This window comes from Sapajus apella, unplaced genomic scaffold, assembly GCF_009761245.1.
Source record: "Sapajus apella isolate SASKATOON/1434 unplaced genomic scaffold, GSC_monkey_1.0 scaffold2, whole genome shotgun sequence".
In the NCBI taxonomy this organism is placed as follows: domain Eukaryota; kingdom Metazoa; phylum Chordata; class Mammalia; order Primates; family Cebidae; genus Sapajus; species Sapajus apella.
This window is the reverse complement of record NW_022436942.1, coordinates 54,920,434-54,939,114: the sequence shown is the minus strand read 5'-3', so window position 1 is coordinate 54,939,114 and position 18,681 is coordinate 54,920,434. Positions and strand designations below refer to the sequence as shown.

The following is an 18,681-nucleotide window of genomic DNA, read 5'->3' as shown; positions in this document are numbered from 1 at the left end:
CTGTACTGTAGTTTAAAAGAATAGATGCGGTGTGTGTGAAAGACTGCGGCACTAGTACTTACGAACCCACACACAACAAAGGAGAAAAACTGCAGCCATCAGTGTGGGTCCTTTGACATGGACTCTCTAGAAAGCCAATGGAGAATTGTGGCACGGACACCTCGAACAATAGTTACTTGTAGAACTGAAGCAAGAGTTTTGGTTTTGCTTGGGGCCGAGGGAAGTTGAGGGGCGGGGGGAAGTTGGAGGGGCTGCATTATTCGCACAATTTCTCCCCCAGTCGCTGCGGACAGGCCCTCATTCCGGTAGGGTCCCCTGGCCCCCTCCCGTCGCTCCCCCAAGGCCCGCACTTCGGGGCGGGGAGTTTCCCGGGGACACCCGCCCCGCCCCGCGGCCCCGCCCCTCGGCCCCGCCCCTGCCACCGCCGCCGCCGCCGCCGGCAGGGGTCGCGCTGCCCCCGGCGAGCGGCTCAGGCGGGGGTGGAGGCGGGGGTGGGGGAAGCTCCCGCGGCCGGTCGCTTTTCTCCGCCGCCGCTGGTTGGAGCGTTTCAATAAAAGTCTTTTTTCTCTTGCGCTCGCTCTCCCGGGGAACAGGCGGAGGCGTCAATCCGCAGCCGGCGAGTGCGAAAGCGACGTACACGCAGGGAGCGAACGCGGCCGCCCGCAGTCTCCTGAGCTCCCCGCGGGCCGCCACAGAGCCGCGGAGAAGAAGGAGCCAGCGCCCGGCCGGACCGCCTCAGCCCACCGTCGGCGCCCTCCCCGCTCGCGCCTGGCTGTTCCGAGGGGATTAGTGGGCCGTCCGGGTGGCTCTTCGGCGCGGGAGCCATGTTGACCGGGGGACTTGGCAACGCGTGAGACACCCGCGGCCCCTCCCGAAGCTCCGGACCCGCGGCAAGAGCCGGAAGGCGGTTGCGGCGGCGGAGGCCTGCGCTCGGAGGCGCCTCACGTCTGCCAGCCGCTGGGACCCGGACCTGCATCCGGTCGCCGCGGAGCCGCTTCCCCCCCGCGCCTCTCCTCTCCTCGCCTCGCCTAGCACCGGCGGTCTCCGTTCTTGTTGGTGAGTTGGCGGCCGGCGTCCGCGGTGCGCTTTCCCCTGGTGTGGGGTCGGCCCCGGGGTCTGGCGGCTGCGTGGGACAGAGGCGGGGTTGGGGGCTGCTGGGGGCGCGGGAGGCTCAGGCCCAGTCGGGAAGTTGAGCGAGGAGGCGCGGCACTGGGGGCTCGCGTCCCCTTGTCACCCCTCGGGGCCAGCGCGGACCCTGGGTCGCCCGGGCATTTCCGGGGCTCGGTGGGGTGTGAGTGTCTGCCAGCTGCTTCCCTGGAGGCGCCGACACAGACAGACGCCGCCGCCTCCGGTGCTTGCTGCCGCCTTGGTCTCTGGGGAAGGCCGGTCCCCCCGCGAGGCGGAGGAGGGGAAAGAGGCCGAAAGTCCCCCGAGACACAAAGGTCCCCTCGGCGGGGGTGGAGCTGGAGGCGCGGGCGGCGCTGCCCGGGAGGGGAAGGAAGGGGCGCGGGTCCGCGGGAGGTGGGCGAGGAGGCGGCGGCCGCGGCGCCTGCAGCTCCTTGGAGACGCCAGAGCTGTGCGCGGTGGGGAGCGCGGAGGAGGAGCCCGAGCGTGGGGAGCGGGCAGAGACAAAGATCAGGGCAGCCTCCTGCTGGTGGGTCACACCCCGGAGTGTTGGTCAGGAGCGGAGGTGGAGGGAATGTGGGAAACCCAGCAAGCCGTTGGGGAGGAGAAAATGGGGGGAGGAAGGTGCCTAGTGCTGTGGTGTCCGTCGCAGTTGCTTTTCTCAGCATTTTTGTGCCCGATGCTTTTGCTCCCCAACTCAGCTGGATAGCTCCAGATTCCCTCCCTCCCTATCACCCCCACACTGCCACATTGACTCTCCTGTGGTTTTCCCCTCATTCTCCCCCTACTTTTCACCCACTCCTTTTCGGGTAAGCAGTATTTTGCCTTCAGCTTGGAGAACGTTTGTTAATGACAGGATGCCTGAGCTTGTTCTGACCCTGAACTGCCTTGAACTCCTCTTTCTTCCTCCCACCGTTTCCTTTTCTGGGATCTATAATGTCACATGGCCGTTAACAATTAGCTTTTCTTCTGCAAAAGTGGCAAAAGCATTTAGCTGAAATATGTGGCTCTCTCCTCCTTTATATGAATATGTCCACCAAAGACACGTCGTTGGTCATGTTCTATCACCTCTTAGTCAAAATTAATATCAGATCATGACAGGTCGCTTTCAACATACAGAAGAGGCAAATTTGTTTTGAGACTTGGCCATTCCTGGGGTCAGCAAAGTGTATTCCTGGCAGCCAGACCTTATTCAGTTACTTATCAGGAAATGTTTGATCTAAAGACAGGTAATTCTTTCCCCAAACTTTGCTGTTTCTTTTTTGAGGGTTTGTGGAAAGATTTCTTATAAAAGGCATTTGTGTAAGAAGATCAAAGTAACAAACTTAACTTACTCTGTTTTAGACGTACTTTGTATAACTCTTGGGCAGAAGAAAATGAATGGGATTCGAAGACCTTTGATACCTTGAGTAGACCAAAGCTTCCCTTGAAACTAGAAATAAGACTAAACTCATGTTTAAGGGGAAATTGCTAGCGGTAATATAATTGGTTTTGTTTCATTCTAAGAGTCTGAGGAGTTGACTTATTTATTAAACGTTGAGATGTTGCCTTGTTAGTGAAATCATTTCAGTTTTTGCAATTCTAACATCTGCATACTCCCATAAACAGTGGGTTGGAACAAAAGAAAATGTGACTACAAGGGATGTTCCTTAAATTTTGTTATGAGAGAGAATATTGGAATATAAAGAATATTATTTTATCTGGCAAACCATCTCATAGGCCAGAAGCAATAACAGTTTGAATGGCTGGCTTAAAAAAAAAACGAGTCTTTGAATTTAAGCTTAGGTAAAATTATTGTGAAGATAAAGGTTGTCATTTGATTATTTTTAACCTTTGAAAATAAAGCACTATTGAAATATAAATGGAAAGAAAATAAAAGCAAAGCCTGTTTGATGTAGGTACATTAATGTTGATATCACCGTACGAAGTCATATCTTGCCGCTCACTGCCGTTAAACGGTTGACATATAAACATTGTGGAAGAGACTTCAGTTTCAGGGCTAGTGTCTGAATTATGGGACTCCCTACCCCACCCCACCACTTGAAACGTTTTAGAGACTTTTGTGAAACTGACAGGTCATATAATTAAAAGGCCATATTAAGGATACATTGATTTTTTTTTCCTACATATTTATCAGTATTGAATTAGAAAATTGAACTTTGAATGTCAGTAGATGGAAATCTACGAAAAAGTAGCAAGGTTTCTGAATGGTGATATTCCTGATCAAACATTTTTTCCCTGTATTTACAAGTTTCACATTACATTTACAATGAGAAAAAATGTAAATGTAGATTTAAAGTCTTGTTAATACCATAATTTGCCCATTGCTGTACTAAAAGAAGCTTCTCTAAAATGGATCATTCTCATCCTTAGATTCAGGCCCAAAAGTAACTTTTAGTGTTAGGTATTTGAAATAATGCAGCCTGTCATATGTACTCTGGTTACCAGAATGAAAAAACAAAAAGAGATACGTATATAGTAAGGAAACATATGCTCGGGGATCAATTCTTCCAACCAATGACTTATTAGAAAGAGACTGGTTTTTATTAAAAAGAAAAAAGAAAATTTAAATTTTATTTGCCCTGTAGCACAGGATAGTTGTGTTGACTAAACACAGATTTTAAGGTATATATTTGTTGACGCATTTAGTTTTCAGCAGATACTAGTTCAGTCCTACAATTACGGTGGAAAGAAATGGCATGTAAAATCATTTTGTTTGCATTGTTGAGGCTTGGTTTTTTCCTTATTTTCAGCAATATTTTTCTTCTTTCACTGAAAAACAATGGAACTATTTTATTGTGAACAATGGAAGCTGTAATGGCAACTGAGGTAGCTATTCAAAAATGGCTATGACAGTGCCCCTTAATATTATAACAGTTATCTATGAACATAAAATTTTTTACCCTATGATTTTCTTTGTTATTGTCTACTAGTGCTGAATATTTATAAGGCATTACATTTTGAATCTTTATTGATGTTTCCTAGTCTTTATAAAATTTTATAACCATGCACTGGCATTCATTTACGTGGCATTTAGACTTCCAGGATCTTCTTTGTATTTTGTTGTTTTAGATTTCCAGGATGGATAATTACTTAATTTATTGCTATATTGTAAAAATTACATTCTCTAGGGAATTTTATCTATTTAAAAAATTGTTGGCTGGGCTCGGTGGCTCACGCCTGTAATCCCAGCACTTAGGGAGGCTGAGGTGGGTGGATCACCTGAGGTCAGGAGTTCAAGACCTGCCTAACATGGAGAAACGAAAAAATACAAATTAGCTAGGCACGGTGGCTCACGCTTGTAATCCCAGCTACTCAGGAGGCTGAGGCAGGAGAACCCCGGAGGTGGAGGTTACGGTGAGCTGAGATCGAGCCATTGCACTCTGGTCTGGGCAACAAGAGCAAAACTTGGTCTCAGAAAAAAAAAAAAAAAGAAAAGTCTCACTTTTCATACATGGGAAGAATGAATACTTTTAAATGAATAATTAATTTTTGCCTAAACTTTTAATCAGCATTTAAAGTATGTTTCATGAAGTGGTTATAACACTTCGCATTTTAAATGCTGAAGATAAATAGTAGGTTTATGGGGTTTAAAAATGTGCTCTATGTAGCATTTGTGAAGTAAAAAAACTGCCTGTCATAGTGAACCTAGTGTAGCTCACTAGCGTTCAATCTACAATGTTGGCAATTTATTTGAACTGGCGGGGAGAGGACCAATTAGACTGGCCTTTAAGAATTTTTATTTTCATTAGTAGTTTCTTTGTTACTATTTTGCTTCTAGTATAGTTAGTTGGTGGTGACTTTTGATTTCTGCAAAATATTGACCTGGCAAGAGGAATTGCCAAGAGATTGCCAGAAAAATGTGTTGAGTGTACCTGAGTGTAGGTTATTGTTCCTAGCCTGTCTTCCTCTCTCTGTTGGCCCCTGTCTTCCTCTCCCTGTTGGCCATCATGGAAAACCATAAACATCTATCAGTAAATCGAATAAATAATGTTATCATGTTCTGCAGTAACTTACAATACTGAATACTGTTTGAGGATGTTGGTTTACAGATCTGTGGCATATTGGGAAGAAGTGAAAATTACCTTGCTCTCCAAAGTATCCATTTGAAAATATTTTTTGATATTACCTTAGTTTACTCAGACTGCTACAAAATACCATACATTGAGGTGGCTTAAAAGACACATATTTTCTTACAGGTCCGAGGGCTGGAAGTCTGAAATCTGGTAACCAGCTGTCCTCTCAGCTGTGTTCTCCCTGTGTATTCTTAAGGCCTTGCCTCCCTGCCTGCAGGTGAAGTGGGAGGCAGATAGGAAGAGGGAGGGGAGGGAGAAGTGGGTGTCTTTTTCTTTTCTACTTAAAAGGACACAAACCCCATCATGAGAGGGTCTCACCCTCAGGACCTAATCTGAACCTAATTACTTCCCAAAGACCCACCTCTAATAGCCATCACACTGGGAGGTTAGAACTTCACACTGGGAGGTTAGGACATGTGAATTTTGGGGGTACACAGATCTTCAGTCCATAACATAAGCATTGTGAAAGAAATTAACATTAATTACCTCCTCTGCTAGGCACTATGCTAAGTATTATTTTGTTAAATCCTCACAATAAGCGCTTCAGTAGGTATCCTACCTGTTTCCAAATAAAGAAACAAAGACCTTAGGTTAAGTCATTGTTTCCAGGGACCGACCTCTATGGTGACATTGACATTCAGTTTAGGCATTCAGATTTCTACTCTACACTGTCTCCATGAGGATGAGATGTTAAAAAGTCAGTGTTGCTGTCTGTACTCTATAACAGTGAGTGATAAATTAGAATAGCTCATCAAGATAAGATTTAAACTCCACTGAACTGGTTTTACTACATTAAAATATTGAAATATGTAAAATATGTAAGATAGGACGTGTTGCTCAGAATGAATTAAAAATCAAGATGCTAAAAAGATTTAAAAGATTTATATGGGCCAGGCATGGTGGGAGTCTGAGGTGAGCGGATCACAAGGTCAAGAGTTTGAGACCAGCCTGGCCAACAGGGTGAAATCCCACCTCTACTAAGAACACAAAAATTAGCCTGGTGTGGTGATTACCTGTAATCCCAGCTACTCAGGAGGCTGAGGCAGGAGAATCACTTGAACCTGGGAGATGGAGGTTGCAGTGAGCTGAGATCACACCACTGTACTCCAGCCTGGGTAACAGAGCATGACTCTGTCTGGGGTAGGGGTGGGGATTACAGATTTATCTTTAATCAGTGATTTATTAGAGTTCTTTGTACATAAATTGAAATGATTATGGGTACTGAAAAGGAAAAAAGTTGGCATTCTGATGCAAGTACTATATGTGTGCTTTTTTAACTTGTATTTTTAATTATGTATTTTGATTTCACATGTGTTAAAATTAGTTTTCATTATTTGAGCGTATGTCATCAAAGGAAGATAGCCCAGATGCATGATGCTATGTAGGGTTGCTTTAGTATTAGGGAAAAATTTTGCCTTAAGGTAGGTAAGTTATACATATATATAAATCATATATGCACATGTGGACACACACACACAATTGATATTGCTTATTTTTATTAGGTAGGCTATGCATTTTGAATTTTTGTTTGTCAATATGTGGCTATGTAATATGGAATAATTAATATCAGACCAGATTGTTCATTTTTTGTAACCTAAACATTTTTTGCAATGTAACTTTTGAAATTTTCATTTCAGAGTAATGAAAATCAACCCTTATGATATAAAAATTGGAAATTAGTATTGTTAATATATATTTTCTCTTGTTTGCATTTAAAGTACAGAAAATGTTACTGATGTGACCTAAAAGTGATCCAGTCAAGGAAAGTTGCTTGCTTGCTTCTGCTGCCATAAAGGTTAATTTAAAAAACCTTTTGTCTACCCTTTTTTTTTTTTTTTTGGGGAGACAGAGTTTCACTCAGTTGGCCCAGGCTGGAGTGCAGTGGTACAGTTGCGTGATCTCAAGCGATTCTTGTGCCTCAGCCTTCAGAGCAGCTTAGACTACAGGCGGTGTGAGCCACCACATCCAGCTAATTTTTGTATTTTTATTTAAGATGGGGTTTCATCATGTTGGCCAGGCTGGTCTTGAACTCCTGACCTGAGGTGATCTGCCCTCCTTGACTTCCAAAGGGCTGGGATTACCAGCATGAGCCACCATGCCTGTGCTTGTCTATCTTTTAATAGCACATTTTTGTTTACTTTGTTATTGTAAATGTGTTCAAGAATGCTCTAAATTTTGTGTACATGTTTGTAAACAAGGGAAAAGGACCCAAAGATAATTTTTCTTCCATTGTATTCTAATTTAGTTACTAACTTTGGCCTTCTCAAGTCATGTATTTAATCCTATTCTTGCAACTATTGGGTAATATTTGTTATTAGTATGTGTTAATATTCAACAAAGGTTGGTAAAGTTGGTATTAATACTTGTGAGAAATTATCAAGTAACAGCATTGTAGCCCTTATCACTCCAAATTTAGACTTGCTTTTCTTTAAATTAGTTAATATGTATTTTTTAGTATTATTTTAAAATACACTTTTTGGAAGTGTAACAACTTTAGATTTTAATATTTTATATTAAACATTGTAACTAGTTTATTAATTATATAATTGTAACATTATTTCCGGTGGAAAAAGAAACTTTTCATTTAGTGCATGTATGTGTGTGTTTGTTAAGATACAGGGTCTCACTCTGCCACCCAGGATGATTGAAGTGGTGCGATCACCTTCCTGTAACCTTGACCTCCAGGCTCTGGTGATCCTCCCACGTAGCTGAGTCTACAGGTGCATGCCACTATGCTCAGTTAATTTTTGTATTTTTCTTAGAGATAGGGTTTTAACATGTTGCCCAGGCTATTCTTGAACTCCTGGGCTCAAGCAGCCTGCCTGCCTCAGTCTCCCAAAGTGCTGGGATTACAGGCATGAGCCTCTGTGATCAGCCTTAAGTTAGTTTTAAGAAGTGATTTTTTATGTCTCAATTTGAGTTAATTTTTTTTCAATTAATTTAGGTATGCAGTTCGTATTTTTAAAGCATTTGCTATATCCTCAACATTGTATTGGCCATTATCTGTATTGTAACTATATAATTTAATGTGGCAATGTTGTAACATGTAAAATAAAAGCAGTATTGGTTGTCTGAGTGTTCTGTCCGCGGCCCTCTTTCCAGGTTTTAAGTGTTTCTGGTAATCTCGTCTATATTTAGGGCTTTGTTCTCATTACCTGTATGCAGTAATCTCCACCTCTTTATTTCTAATCTTGACCTCTTCTGAGTTCCATTCCAGTTTCCTACTCGATATTGCCTTAGTGCTTCCTTACCTAAACTGAACTCGAATTCCTACTTCTATTCCCAATCTCAGTGAATGGCACCACTGTCAGCCTAGTCACGTAAGCCAAAAACTTTGGCAGCTTCTTTCTTACACTTTTCTGTTATGCTCGTTTCCCCTTAGTCCAGTTAGTCACACCAAATCCTGTTAACTTTAATCCTAAATATCTTTTAGAGTTATTTTTTCCTGTGTCACTTTCTTACATAATGGTTTTGGAATGTCTTATCTAATTTACTGGTTCCAGTTTTGTCCCATTTTAATCTAACCATATTCTTAATGTTTATATATGTCTTTTTACCATTTTATCCTCTTTTCTGTGCTGCCATCCATTCATCCATCCATGTCTGAAGTACCTGCCTACTCTGTACTAGACACTATGGTAAGGTGCTGGGATACAAAGATGAAGAAACTGGTATGTTGATATTACAATGCTGTCACACTGACTTGGAGAGAAATTCTCATTTTCGAGCCCAAATGTCGTTTCCTCCAGTGTGGTCATTGTTCCATTCTGACAAGAGTTATGGTGGTTCTGCTATATAGTATTTATGTCTACTGTAGTACTTAATATGTTATATTGTAATTAATTACTTTCAGATCTCTCCCTCTTTTGGCTGGCTTTGTGCTCCAGACAGGCTGTGTTTTTTTTATTTCTGTATTTCTCCCCATATTGTTATATTGTTAAATTGAATAAAGTGATGGAATTATGAGAAACAACATCGAGTTGGTAAATTAAGGTCAGAGTAGGCTTAGAAGCAATAATAATATATTTTGATATAATAATAAAGAGCATAAAAGGTTTCAAATATTGGAGCTATGCAATTTTGGTGGTAAATTTGTGTTAGAGCAATCTAGAAGTAGTTTGTAGGCCAGCTTGGAGGGATAGTACGTAAGTTGGCATTATTGAGACTTTTTAATTGCATGTGAGCTCTACTAACTGGTTAGTGAAAACGGAGAGAAAAGGCTGTAGCCTTCAAAGATCGTTGTCTTTTAGAGAAACTGGAAATAGAAAATTACAGTGTTTATATGTAAAGAAAATAGTCATTTCTGAAGGTCTAAAAATGTTGGTCAATATAAAAAGAGTAAAATTTCGTTTAACTGGGGGAAAAAAAAAAAAAAAAAAAAAAAAACTAGCCGCCTGCGGTAGCTTATGCCTGTAATCCCAGCACTTCGGGAGGCCAAGGCTGACAGATCATGTGAGGTCAGGAGTTCGAGACCAGCCTGGGCAACTTGGCGAAACTCCATCTCTACTAAAACTACAAAAAATTAGCCAGGTGTGGTGGCAAAGGCCTGTAATCCCAGCTACTTAGGAGGCTGAGGCACTAGAATCTCTTGAACCCGGGAGGTAGAGGTTGCAGTGAGCTGAGATCATACCACTGCACTCTAACCTGGGAGACAGAGTGAGAGACTGTTTGAAACAACAAAACAGAACAAAAACCCCCTAAAATCATCCCTAATGAATGAAATCTAGTTCTTTAACTGTGTAGTATAGGCTTAAATGTGCTTCCTGAAGTGCAGAATTGTACTCAAAGGATGAAACAGTTAATATATTTAATGTTATTCATGCTGCTGTGATAGTTTATATAGTTGACAAGAAGATTTTTTTTCTTTTCTTTTCTTTTTTTTTTTTTTTTTTGAGATGGAGTCTTGCCCTGTTGTGCATATAGGAGTGCAGTGGTGCAATCTTGGTTCACTACAACCTCCACCTCCCGGGTTCAGTCAATTCTTCTGTCCCAGCCTCTGGAGTAGCTGGGATTATAGGCATGTGCCACCACTCCTGGCTAATTTTTGTATTTTTAGTAGTGTTAGCCAGGATCTGCCCGCCTCAGCCTCCCAAAGTGTTGAGATTACAGGAGTGGGCCTTGTTTTTCTGTAGAATTACTATAATTAAATGAAAACTGTTTTATGGTGTACTTTCAAACTTGAAGGGATTTTTTTTTTTTTTTTTTTTTCTCCCCGACAGTGTCTTCCTCTGTTGCTCAGGCTGGAATGCAGTGGCGAGATCTCAGCTCACTGCACTCTCCGCGTCCTGGGTTTAAGCAGTTCTCCAGCCTCGGCCTCCTGAGTAGCTGGGACTACACACCATTATGTCCAGCTAATTTTTGTATATTTAGTAGAGATGGGGCTTCACCATGTTGGTCAGGCTGTTCTCAAACTCCTGAGCTCGGGTGATCGGTTCTCCTCGTCCTCCCAAAGTGCTGGGATTACAGGCATGAACCCAGCTAAGGCTTTTAAAAAATTGAGTTTTAGGCCAGGCGCAGTGGCTCACATCTGTAATCTCAGCACTTTGGGAGGCCTAGATGGGTGAATCAGCCAAGATTAACCTGGCCAACATGATGAAACCTTGTTTCTACTAAAAAATACAAAAAAATTAGCCATGTGTGGTGGCACACGCCTGGAGGCAGGAGAATCACTTGAACCCAGGAGGCGGAGGTTACGGTAAGCTGAGATAGCCTCACTGCACTCCAGCCTGGGCGACAGAGTAAGACTTCATCTCAAAAAAAAAAAAAATTGAGTTTTAAATTATACCTCTTTCGGTGGTGGCTCATGCCTGTAATCCGAACACTTTGGGAAGCTGAGGCAGATGGATTATGAGGTCAGGAGATGGAGACCATCCTGGCCAACATGGTGAAACCTTGTCTCTACTGAAAATACAAAAATTAGCTGGATGCGGTGGCACGTGCCTGTAATCCCAGCTACTTCAGAGGCTGAGGCAGGAGAATTGCTCGAACCCGGGAGGCAGAGGTTGCAGTGAGCTGAGACTGTGCCATGGCACTCCAGCCTGATAACAGGGCGAGACTTCGTCTCAAAAGAAAAAAAATTATACCTCCTTTATGGGTATGTTATAAATAATAGATTTATTTTAAACATTAGTTTGAGATTATGGCTTGGTAACATCTTGTTTGAAGTGTGACATTTAAAATGAATTTTCATAATTTGTGGGAGTCAGTGCTTTTTAAAATTCTTCAACTTATATAGTCAAAACACTTTTTATATTAAGCTTTTGAGATCATGGTTTATTAACCAACATTTATCATTTCAGAAACAGTAGGGTATTTTGTTCTGCAATAATTTTTGCCCATATGTTGGTGAGCATGGATTTTTTTGTTGATCCCTCCCTCTCTAGATATTATTTACATTCCCATTTTGCCCTTATCCCTTTTTTTCCCCCAAGAAGCTGTAAAATGGTTGAAACATTTATTTCAGCTACAATTTTTTAGAAAAGATCTGCAACTTAGGTTTCTATTGCATAAAGTTTAGAATTGGTTATATGTTTTCAATTTATTTTTTCATAAAGGCGACTTCAGTTGTAACTGATACCATGTTGGCTGGGCAAGGTGGCTCATGCCTGTAATCCCAGCATTTAGGGAGGCAAAGTCGGGAGGATCACTTGAGTTTAGGAGTTTGAGACCAGCCTTGGCAACACAGAGAGACCCCATGTCTCAAAAAAAAAAAAAAAAAAAAAAAATTAGTTGAGCATGATGGTACATGCCTGTAGTTCCAGCTACCCAGGAGGCTGAGGCAGAAGGCTTGCTCGAGCCTGATAGGTTGAGGTTGTAGTGAGCTGTGCTCATGCCACTGTACTGCATACTGGGTGACAGAGTGAGAACTTGCCTTAAAAACACACAAAAAACCCCAAAATGAAACAAACTCTTAAAGGTTAGTTTATTTTTAAAGATTAGGAAGTAACAGAACCTACTTGATAGGGTTGTGGGAATTAGATGAAATAATGTGTGTGATACAGTTTGGATTTCCTCTCCTAATGTCATGTTGAAAAGTAATCCCCATTGTTAGAAGTGGGCCTTGGCCAGGTGCAGTGGCTCATGGCCTGTAATCCCACCATTTTGGGAGGCTGAAGTGAGTGGATCACCTGAGGTCAGAAGTTTTGAGGCTAGCCTGGCCAACATGGTGAAACCCCACTTCTGCTAAAAATACAAAAATTAGTTGGGCATGGTGGCATGCCCCTGTAGTCCCAGCTACTAGGGAGGCTGAGGCAGGAGGATCACTTGAACCTGGGAGGTGGAGGTTTCAGTGAGCCATAATTATGCCACTGCACTCCATCCTGGGCAACAGAGTGAGTCTCTGTCTAAAGAAAAAAAAAAAAAAAAAAAGTGGGGCCTGGTGGTGGGAGGTATTTGGATCATAGGGCAGATCCCTCATGAATGGCCTAGCACCATCCCTTTGGTGATGAGTGAGTTCATATGAGATCTGGTTGTTTTAAAGTTTATAGCTTCTTCTCTGCTCTCTCTTGCTCCTGCTGTATGTGACATACCTGCTCCCACCTGGTTTTGCACCATGAGTAAAAGCTTCTTGAGGTCCCCCTAGGTGCCAAGCAGATGTTGACATCATGCATGTACAGCCTGCAGAACCATGAGGCAATTAAATCTGTCTCTCTCTTTTTTTTTTTTTGAGACAGATTTTCGCTCTCGTTGCCCAGGCTGGAGTGCAGTGGTGTGATCTCAGCTCACTGCAACATCTGCCTGCCAGGTTCAAGTGATTCTCCTGCCTTGGCCTCCCAAATATCTAGGATTACAGGCATGTGCCACCATGCCCAGGTAATTTTTTGTATTTTTAGTAGAGACGGGGTTTCTCCATGTTGATCAGGCTGGTCTTGAACTCCTGACCTCAGGTGATCCTCCCACCTTGGCCTCCCAGAGTGCTGGGTTTTCAGGCATGAGCCACTGCACTCAGCCAATTAAACCCCCCTTTTTTTTTATAAATCACCCAGTCTCAGGGATTCCTTTATAGCAATGTAAGAACAGCCCAACACAGCACATAAAGCAGTTTGCAGGCACTCAGTTTGTTTTTGTTAGACCTTTTTTTTTTTTTTTTTGAGACTCAGTTTTGCTCTTGTTGCACAGGCTGGCGTTCGATGGTATGATCTTGGCTTACCGAAACCTCTGCTTCCTGGGTTCAAGCAGTTCTCCCGCCTCTGCCTCCGCCTCCCAAGTAACTGGGATTACAGGCATGAGCCACCATGCCTGAGTAATTTTTTGTATTTTTAGCAGAGGCGGGGCTTCTTCTCCATGTTGGTCAGGCTGTTCTCGAACTCCCAACCTCTTGTGATCCGCCCACCTCGGCCTCCCAAAGTGCTGGGATTACAGGCATGAGCCACCATGCCAGGGTAATTTTTTGTATTTTTAGTAGAGACAGGGTTTCTCCATGTTGATCTGGCTGGTCTCCAACTCCCAACCCCAGGTGATTTGCCTGCCTCAGCCTCCTAGAGTGCTGGGATTACAGTTACAGGCATGAGCCACCTTGCCATACCTCTATAAAATAAGAATTTTTGGTAGTGTTAATAGAACTTCACATTGAAGGAATGTCTGAATCAGTGATTCATAAGGACAATTGAATCAAAATCATCTCTTTGGCTTCTTAAACTTTGCATATTTCCCTGATTTTCTATTATGCCTCTACTCCCACTGGATTTGAGCATAACTGTAGCAGTGAGTTTGTGTTATTAATTAAGGGGTGTGTTCCATCCTTCTTGTATGCTTGGGGGTGGCAGTGGCACATATAGACTATATGTCTATATGTCTATACCAGTAGACTATATAATCTAGGATGTGTATTGTTGTTTCTAATCTAATGACCGTTTGGAATAAATAGGTGATAATCTTTTCTCAGAATATAGATAAGCTTTTCTTAGGGTCAACCAGATATTTCTTTGAACCATTTTCCCTGTTCTGTTCCATTTCTGTAGGCCTGTGCTTTTTCATTTATCTGACATCTTAATAATTCAGACAGTATTTGCTTTTCTTGTTAGTGACTCTTGTATGTGACTCTCAAGTTTTTCTTTTCTTTTTTTTCTTAATATAGAGACAAGATGTCACTATGTTGCCCAGTCTGGTTTCCAACTCCTGAGCACAAGTAATCCTCCTGCCTTGGCCTCCCAAACTGCTAGGGTTACAGGCATGAACTACCACATCTGGCTGGTGGTTTTTCTTTCCCCTTTTATTTTATTATTATTATTATTTTTTTAGAGACAGAATCTTACTCTGTTGCCCAGACCTGGAGCACAGTGGCACAATCCCAGCTCATTGCAGCCTCAACCTCCCAGTCTAAAGCGATCCTCCCCCCTCAGCTTCCTGAGCAGCTGGGACGACAGGCGCACACCACTGTGCCAAGCTAATTTTTAACATTTTATTTATTTATTTATTTATTGTGGAGACAGGGTCTCACTATGTTTCACAGGCTAATCTCGAACTCCTGGACACAAGCCAGCCTCGTGCCTTGACCTCCCAAAGTGCTGGCATTACAGGTGTGAGCCACCATGGCCCACCTCAAGTTTTTCTGAAATCATCATAGAATAACTCGTTATAAAGCTTACACATCAAAAGAAGAAACTGACTTTGCATTTTATTCTGTCATAAAATCCGCCTGGATGTTTAGTATTATATTATTGTTTATTATTATATGTTATTCTAGAGGAATGGCTTTAACCTGAACTTCAGAATCATTCTTGTTGACTAAAAGAAGAAAAAAATCTAAAGGCATGCTTGTATGTGTGTAATCTCAAACTCTGTTTCTGAATGAGAATCTATGAGTTTGGATTTTTAATGTTTCAGGCAATTCTTGATGGGTCCTGGAGTTTTAGAAACACTGTTATAGGGCTTAGCACCACGTTAAGGGAAGGAACCACTCATACATTAAATTGAAAGTAGATTCGTACTTTATTGGGTTGGTCGGTCCTTAGTTGTTGAATTCTGTGTGCTATTGGACCCAAAGAATGACAGTGCTGCTAGGACAAAGCTCATGAGATTTTTGATGAAATGACTCATGAAATTGTAACCATTCAATTGAAAAGTAGAACACAGGTCCATGGAACAGCCACTAGTGTGGATGTCACCATGAATACACATCTTAAAGCTGTGAAATGATCCTGAAGAACAGAGAACCTCTACAGTTGGGAAGATGTATTTGAGGAGGTAACAGTAGATATTTTACTCTACCAGACAGTTTACCTCTGGATACTTGTGGATGTTGAACCTAAGTAAAACCTAAGAAAAGGCAAGCTGTTCGTTGTAGGAAGAGGCCAGTGCAGAAGCAGAGGTAGAGGAAGAGTACATGGCCATGACAGAGGAGGGGGTCCTAGGTGATAATGTCTCTTAAGATTAGTTTCAGGGCTCACGCCTATAATCCTAGCACTTTGGGAGGCTGAGGCGGGTGGATCACGAGGTCAAGAGATTGAGACCATCCTGGTCAAAATGGTGAAACCCCATCTCTACTAAAAATAGAAAAATTAGCTGGGCATGGTGGTGCACGCCTGTAGTCCCAGCTAGTCAGGAGGCTGAGGCAGGAGAATTGCTTGAACCTGGGAGGCGGAGGTTGCGGTGAGCTGAGGTCAAGCCATTGCACTCCAGCCTGGGTAACAAGAGCAAAACTCCGTCTCAAAAAAAAAAAAAAAAAAAAGATTACTGTTTCAGGTGATATGTGATTTGAGATATTTTCTGTACAGATTTTCTTTGCTTATGTCAGTTTTTATTTTTATTTTTTTTGTTTTGTTTTGTTTTCTTTTTAAAAACTTACCATTCTGCAGGAATTGGGTATGGAAAACAAAAAAAAAATTAAAAAAATAAATAAAAACTTACCATTATGCAATATGTCCATGTAATATGTCAGCTTTTTTGTTTTTCATTTTGAGATAGGGTTTCTTTCTGTCTCCCAGGCTGGAGTGCAGTGGCACAATCTCAGCTCACTGCAGCCTCCACCTCCTGGACTCAAGAGATCCCTCTACTCAGCCTCTTGAGTAGCTGAGACTACAGGTGCCGCCATCATGCTTGGCTAATTTTTTAAAGGTTTTTGTAGAGAGTAGAGAGAGATGAGGTTTCACTGTATTGTGCAGACTGGTCTCAAATTTCTGGGCTCAAGTGATCTTCCCGCCTCAGCCTCCCAAAGTGCTGGGATTACAGGCATGTACCACTGTGCCTGGCCAGTATATCAGTTTTTAATAAACATAAATGAGTGGAAATTCTTTTGAAGTAAATGCAGAGTAATTAAAACTTTCTGCCTGGGTGTGGTGGCTCACATCTGTAATCCTAGCACTTTGGGAGGCTGAGGTAGACAGATAACTTGAGCCTAGGAGCTTAAGACTAGCCTGGGCAACATGGCAAAATGCCATCTCTATAAAAAGTATTTTAAAAATTGGCCAGGTGTGGTGGCGCATGCTTGTAGTCCTGGCTACTCCAAAGGCTGAGGTGGGAGGATTGCTGGAACCTGGAAGGTAAGGGCTGCAGTGAGTTGTGATTGTGCCACTGCTCCCCATCCAGGGTGACAGAGTAAGAGACCCTATCTCAAAACAAAACCAAACAAACCAAAAAACCTTCCCATCATTCCATCTTATTTTTCCCTCCCTTTTTTTGTTCTACTTGGAGCCTTCCAGTTTTACCAGGTGTTGCCAGTTTTCTTATGTATAAATTGTCATTTGTTTCAATTATTTTATGTTTTATTCCTTTAGTGTCTTACTCTTTTAACTTGTTTCTTATTGGTGATATTGTTTCCTATCTGTATAGTCTCAGTTATTAGTTTTAGAAAATTATTTTTAAAATGTAAGAATGTATAATCATATAAAAATGTACAATCTAAATTCTCTAACACAGTGGTTATTATCTTCAAATATTTTCTTGGCCTTTCTCCAATATGTTTTGTATTTTTGTTTTGTTTTTTTTTCCTTGTGGATTTAAGTTCCTTATGGATTCTGAATATTAGTCCTTTGTTAGATGCATAGTTTTGCAAATTTTTTTTCCCCATTCTGACGGCTGTCTGCATACTGTTGATATTTCCTTTGCCATGCAGAAGCTGTTTAGTTTCATTAGGTACCACTTGTCAGTTTTTGTTTTCATTGCAGTTGTTTTTGGGGACTTAGCCATAAATTCTTTTCCAATGCTGATGTCTGGAAGAGTGTTTCCTAGATTTTCTTCTAGGATTTTATAGTTTAATGCCTTTAATCCATCTTGAGTTAATTTTGTATATGATGAAAAGTAGGGGCTCACTTTCATTCTTCTGTATATGCCTATCCAGTTATCCCAGCACCATTTATTGAATAGAGAGTCCTTTTCCATTGTTTATTTTTGGCAACTTTGTTGAAGATCAGACGGTTTTTGGTGTACAACTTTTATTTCTGGATTCTCCCATTTTGTTCCATTGGTCTGTGTGTTTGTTTTTATATCAGTATCTTGCTATTTTGGTTACTTTAGCCCTACAGTTTTGTTTTAAATTGGATAGTATGATTCCTCTCACTGTTCTTTTTGCTTAGGGTTGCTTTGGCTGTTTGGGCTCTTTCTGGTTCTATATGAATCCTAGAAGACTTTTTTTTTTTTTTCCTTCTAATTTTGTGAAGAATTATATTGATAGTTTGTTAGGAATAGCACTGACTCTATACATTGCTTTTGGCAGTATGGATATTTTAATGATATTGAGTCTTCTAATTCCTGAGCATAGAATATTTTTCCATTTGTGTTATCACTGATTTCTCTCAGCAGCATTTGTAGTTTTCTCCTTCTAGAGATCTTTGACCTTGGTTAGATGTAATACTAGGTACTTCATTTTTTTTTGGCGGCTGCTGTAAATAAGATTGTGTTTTTGATTTGGCTGTCAGCTAGAATGTTGTTGTATAGAAATGCTACTGATTTTTATTCATTGATTTTGTATTCTGAACCTTTACTGAAGTCGTTTACAGTTCTAGGAGCCTTTTGGCAGAGTCTTTAGGGTTTTCTAGATACATATTGTATCTGCAAAGAGATAGTTTGACTTCTTCTTTCTCTATTTAGATGCCTTTGATTTTTTAAAATTTTTTTCTTGCCTGATTACTCTGGCTAGGACTTCCAAGTACTATGGAGTGGTGAGAATGGGCATCTTTGTCTTGTTCCAGTTTTCAAGGGAATTGTTCCAACTTCTGCCCATTCATGAAGGGATGCTGGGCTTTATCAAAAGCTTTTTCTGTGTCTCTTGAGAAGATCATATGTTTTTTGTTTTAATTCTGTTTATGTGGTGAATCACATTTATGGTTTTGTATGTGTTGAAGCAATCTTGTACCCTAGTTACAAAGCTTACTTAATTGTGGGGAATTAACATTTTGATGTGCTGCTGGAGTTCATTGCTAGTATTTTGTTGAGGGTTTTTGTGTCTATGTTCATCAGGGATATTGTCCTGATGTTTTCTTTCTTTTTTTTGTATCTCTGCCAGATTTTGGTGTCAGGCTGATGCTGGCTCCCTAGAATCAGT

At 41.6% G+C, this 18,681-nt stretch overlaps 1 protein-coding gene across 2 annotated transcripts in view; it reads left to right on the top strand.

Annotated features, from left to right (window-relative positions):
- Window positions 1-551: 551 nt before the first annotated feature.
- CDK17 (cyclin dependent kinase 17) overlaps window positions 552-18,681 on the top strand; it is a 118,778-nt gene continuing 100,648 nt past the window's right edge. The window contains exon 1 of one of the 2 annotated variants that reach the window (XM_032298592.1): window positions 552-1,056. The gene's annotated coding sequence lies outside the window, so the exon portion shown is untranslated. The remainder of the gene's footprint in view (window positions 1,057-18,681) is intronic. The other variant, XM_032298593.1, reaches the window with a different exon arrangement.